Here is a 6,000-nt window from a genome sequence, read left to right as displayed (position 1 = left end):
GAGTTCATTTTACTTGGAGTTTTTTTTCTTTTTTCCTTATTTCTTTTTCTTTCTTTTGTGGGTACCATCTTCACATTCCCTCCACCTCACTCCAAAGTGCCAGTATCTCCTGGAGGGGAGCTTCTACACATGTCTAGTTACCCAGTTTCTGTAGGTGCAGCCAAGGGACATTTCTCAGTCATCTGGCCTGGAGGCTGGGGGGCTTGCATTCCTGGTTCCCTTGGGGCTGTAACAATCAGAAAGAGAGAGTCTGGGCAGACTATCACCCCCAGGGCACTGCACAGATAGCAGAATGAAACACAGCTCCTGTCTTTCTAAGAAACAGGCCTATTTGCTTGTCCAGGAGCTTTGGCTTAAAGGGCAAGTTTCTGGTTTGGCACATTTCAAGGGGCCTATGGAACTGCTCCCAGGGCACAATCTTTGAGTTCCCCCTCTGCCTAGCTGTAACTCACCAATAATATGTATATCCACCATTTCATTGCAAAAGTGCTAACATCTGTAATAGTAGTCAAATAATCATAGTAATTCTCAAAATAAGTTGTATGAAACATATATGTATTGCTTGTTGTTTAACCTAAAACAATTGGAAATATTCACCTAAAAAGTTGAACACCTAAAAAGTTGAAATGGATAAACATCATTGAATGAATATGCTTATTCTGTCAAATATTACTGAGAGTCCTAAAATAATACACGTCTCGAATCACTAAAAGGGGGAATTTGATATACATTGATAATGGAACATTTTCTTAAAACATTCAGCCAATAATTTAATCAAAACATGTGTTAATTATTTTATATATGTCAGGGCATTTTCTAGGATTAGTAGTCCATGAAACATACTTTAGTAAACAATGTTAAAGTAACATTTTATAAGTGCACACACATTCTTTTTATGCCTGCTGAGTATATGAGTATTATGGTAATAAAACTTACTTTTTCATGCATAGATAGGAACTTGTACATCAACTTAAAAGCTACATCCTTATCCTCATAGCATGTTTTCCCCTCCCCAGGATCCAACAAAGATCCTTGCATACAGTAAGAGCTCAGTAAATATTTCCTTCCATGGGATGACCCAATTCTATTCCTAATCATGTCTGATTTGCTGTAAAATCAGCATTAAAAAATAATAAAATGATTCAGGAGACACAGCATTCTTAAGAAATGTGTTTCTCCTTCCAACTCTTCATGTAGTTTCTTATATATCTGATAAATGGTAAAAGTGGAGACCGCGAAACTGCAAGGAAATGAGTCTTCTCACGGCATTGCTGATATTGCATAATAATCTCAGGAAAGATTTAAATAAATATATGATTGAAATAAGCCCTATGATTTAAATATGTATATCAGAAAAGACGCATAACATGCCATAAAATATTTGCATCATAAATCAGAATTTATGGTGATTTGAGTGGTAACTCAGTGAAAACAAGAATGTGCTAAAGTGCTATTCTATAAATGCAGCCTCGCATTGACTTATGCCTTTTCATTCTGGCTTCCTTTCTTTATATATCTATAATTTATACTGTTTATATAAATGAACTGAGATACATTCTAGTAAGCACGAATCAACATTGCTCCTACTACCCAGATCACTGTACCTTTTAACCCATTGCAAACTTTAATATGTAAAAACAAACCTAACAGAACCAAACGTGTTCCTCTTTAAAGGATTTAATTATTTCAGCAATATGGTATTTATTTGTCCCAGTAACCGTTAAGAGATAATAGATATTTCTTGCTCATATAGCATGAACAACACTGAACAAATGACATTTAGAAAATAATTAACATCATTTCTACAGTTAATATCTTTTCACATATCATGAGGGTCATGCCTCTTGATCTGCCCTCATGATGTGTGGCATCATTATTTTATAACAGATGTACCATTGCTTCACAACTGTTTTCTGTTATCCCACTTTTGCAGTTCATATTATGCATATCACAAATGCAGAGGCATGAGACAGGGTTACAGAAACAGCTACTTATGACAGTCTACCATGGAGGTAGATCCAAGAATGCTGTTATGACCAGGAATCAGATTAATTTACCCATCATGCTTGATAAATACTTTAAAACAAACAATATCACCAAAAAAAATAGTCATTTCCATTGGTCCCTCTATGTTGACACTAACACCACCTTTTTTTGACTGTCGCTTTATATCATGGCTTCACTTTATATCAAGTCCCCCAAATGTGTTGTTCTTATTCAAAGTTCAGTTGGATATTCTAGGTTCTTTGTATTTCCATATGCATTTTAGAATCAGTTGTTCATTTTCTTCAAAAAACATTGTTGAGATTTTGATTAAGACCGTGTTGACTGCTTAATGAATTAAGGACGGTTGACATAAATATTGAGTCTTCTGATCTGTGAACATGGTATATCTCTGCATTAATTGTTTTTTTCTCTCTAAAAATGCTTTGTAGTTTTCAATATAGTTGAATTGCACGTGGTTTGTCAGTTTTATTGCTAAATGTTTCATATATTTGACATAATTGCAAAGGTTATTTTTATTTTACATTTCTGATATTTCTTTACCAGTATAAGGATATACAATTGATTTCTGTATATTTCTCTTTTGTATCATAATGTTGCTAAATTCACTTATTCGTCCCAGAACTTGCTTTTAGCGATTCCTTAGGAATTTCTTTTTACAAGATTATGCTTTCTGCTAATAAAACAGTTATATTTTTTACATTATAGTCTTGATAATTTTTATTTCTTTTTTCATATCGTATTTCACTGACTAGAATCTGAGTACAGTGTCGAAAAGAATTGGTGAGAGTTCAATCTTGTTTCATTGCTGATCTTAGGAGCAAAGCATTCAGTCCTTAACTACTAAGGTATGATGTTGTTATCTGTAGGTAGTTTTCAGAAGGTACTTTTTATTTTCTTTTAGTATTTGATTTAGGGTTTGTAATATAGTTATTTAAATGATTAGAGTCTACTTTTTAGTCAAAGTATACCACTTCATAGCCAGTACAAAGACCTTATAAGAATATATCTATTTCTCTGCAGCCCCTTGCCAAGTTTTGTGCTATGTATCATATATGTCATTATATGTTAACACACCACAATGTGGTGTTACTAGTTTTCCTTTGTAGAGTTAATTATCTTTTACATAAATTTAAATAGTCTTAGCATTTACCCATTTTGGTTACCATTTCTATGTTCTTTATTCATTAGCTTGTATCCAGATTTCCATCTGATATGTTCTCCTACTTGTAGGATTTACTTTATCTTTTGTTGTAGTGCAGATCTGCTTGTAATAAATTCTTTTAATTTTTATAGGTCTGAAATATTTTATCTTCATTTAAAAAATTTTTTTCTCTGGCTATAGAATTCTAGGCTGGCAGGTGGTGTTTATGTGTGGGTTTTCCTTCAGCACTTTAAATGTGTTGCTTCTTCCATCCCTTTCTTTTTTATTCTTGCATTGTTCCTGAAAGTAGTATGCCATTTTTCTTATCTTTGTTCCTCTCTTTTCTGTGGTTGCTTTTATAAGATTTTTTTCTTTACACTGGTGTTAAGCAACATGCTTACAATTTGTTTTCGTGTAGTTTTCTTCATGTCTCTTTGTTCATCGAGTGTCTTTAATCTGTAGTTTTACAGTTTTCATCAGCCATTATTTCTGCAAATATTTTTTTGTTTCCCTTTCCTTTTCTTTAGCAATGCTAACTGCACATATAATAGGCCATTGAGGTTAATTCACAGTTCACTGATGCCCTGTTCATTTTTGTCCATTTTTATTTTTGTGTACCATTTTAGATAATTTCTATTATTATGCCTTCAATTTCAGTAATCCTTTTTCTGCAATGTCTCATCTGCCCTTAAACCATTCCTTGTATTTTCACCTTGGATTTAAAATTTTCATCTTTAGAGGTTTTGTTTGGGTCATTTTATCTTTTATGTTTCCACATACCATTTCAATATTTCTTCTACCTTCATAAACATATGAAATATAGTTCTGTTAGTTGGTTTAATGTCTTTGTCTACTGAATGTATAATCTGTCTTTTTGGGTCAGTTTTAATTGATTAAATTTTCTCCTCTTCACGAGTTACAGTTTCTTGGATATTTTGCATACCTGGAAGTTTTTGTCAGATTCCAGACACTATAAATTTTACCTTTCTGGTATGGTGGATATTTTTAAATTTCTAAAAATATTATTTTCTTTTTATCTGGGATGTAGTTAAGATACATGGAAACAGTTTTATCCTATTAGGAACTGCTTTTAAACTTTATTGAGACTAGAATAGCATTCAATCTAGGATTAATTTTGCCTCATTACTGAGCCAAAACCCTTCTCAGTGTGTTCCCTGATGCATCACACTTATGAGGGATTCCACTCTGCCTTGTAGGAACAGGAGATATTTCCAGCTAGATGTGAGCATCGAGGATTTTTTTTTCTGTAATACTTTCAGGTTATTCTTCCCCTGGCCCTATGCAATTTCTACACGTGCATTTATTGCTCAATTTCCAGTAAGACTTGAAGGAGACGCTCTGCAAATATCCACCATTCTCTCTAAGTGCATCTTTTACTCCTCCAGTGTTCTTTTCTGAAAATTCTAGTCACTCTGGCCTCCCTGGATTTTCTGCTCCATCTGTTCATATCAGGGATTTCTCTAGGTTCTTCCTGGCTTCTCCTTCTCTGACACATGGCCTGGAAGCTCACTTCAGTCTGTAAACTGAGGCCAGTGCAAGGCTCAGTTTGTTTCCTGATTCTCGGGGAACACTACACTATCATTCATTGCCTAAAGGTCAATATACATATTTTAATATGCTTTTATTACTGACTAATGTTTAATATTAAGCACATTCTAGCCCCCAGATATTTTCAGCAGTATTCTGAAATTCCTTTGCATCAGCTATTAAAAGATGATATTGAACAAGTTTCAAAAGAGAATACTTGTTAAAAATACTATTTATTTCCAAACAGCCTATTAAACCATGGGCTATTACTACATATTCATGAGACATTTAACATTATATTTCTACTACAGCATTATAAATTAATCTTTTCAATGATATTGAGGTATAATTGACAAAAATTGTATACATTTAGGATATACAATGTGATGTTTTGATATAGGTACACATTGTGAAATGATCACCATAATCAAGCTAACTATCATATTTATCTCCAACCTTTTGATGTGCAATTGTTTTATATAATATAGTTTTATATAAATTTATGTAATTTTACTGTTTTTTTTTTCAAGGAGGGGAATGGTAAATTGAATTCCTATAACTTTATCTTTTTCAGAAGAGAAGTACATATAGTTTCTACAGAAACAACAAAGGATTGTGATTCAATCTAACAGTAGGATATTATCTAAAAAATATATATAACAATCTATATAAAGACCTGTGCAAGGTGAAGAAATACCAGGAAAAAAATGGCCCAAGGCAATGCCTTATATTTCATAATAACCTAAATAAAAATAAATCAAAATTAGAAAACTTATTAAATAAAATAATAGAAATAGTAAGCCGTGGAAAGAGAGCTGACAAAGTTCAGGAAAGATTAGAAAGAAAAGATGAAAAAAATTGGAAATAAGGGCTAACCTAGAAGCCATGAGTGTATAGATAGCAGAGAATCTCATAAAGAAAATAGGTAATGGAAAGGAGAAAATGAAAACCATAGATGTAAGTGAAGAAAATGATAAAAAGAATTTGAAAAAAAAGGAATAGAGAGGAAAAGCAAAAATAATCAGGCACGTTACATTAGCAAGCACAGAAAAGAAAACCAAAACAATGGAACACACACGGATACACTCAGTGCTATTAAATTCAATAAAAATTTATTGAATTAGTTAATCAATGCACAGAAGTAGATTATATCATACAGAGCAGTAAAGATCTAATATCACTACATAATATGATAATCATTCATAGTCAGTTATACTGTAGTAGTTCACTATTACATCTGTAACAAATTACTACACATTAGTGACTTAAAAATTACAAATGTATTATTGTACAGATCTGTTAGG

The 6,000-nt window shown here is 32.5% G+C and overlaps 1 long non-coding RNA gene across 3 annotated transcripts in view; it reads right to left on the bottom strand.

Annotated features, from left to right (window-relative positions):
* Nucleotides 1-3,618: 3,618 nt before the first annotated feature.
* LOC309649491 overlaps nucleotides 3,619-6,000 on the bottom strand; it is a 600,739-nt gene continuing 598,357 nt past the window's right edge. For all 3 annotated transcript variants that reach the window (XR_014257146.1, XR_014257147.1, XR_014257148.1), the window contains one exon: nucleotides 3,619-6,000. This exon is cut by the window's right edge and continues 46,222 nt beyond it. This is a non-coding gene — a long non-coding RNA (uncharacterized lncRNA).

This window comes from Balaenoptera physalus (genome assembly GCF_965194825.1).
Source record: "Balaenoptera physalus genome assembly, chromosome: 19".
Taxonomy (NCBI): domain Eukaryota; kingdom Metazoa; phylum Chordata; class Mammalia; order Artiodactyla; family Balaenopteridae; genus Balaenoptera; species Balaenoptera physalus.
This window is presented reverse-complemented; position numbering and strand designations above follow the sequence as displayed.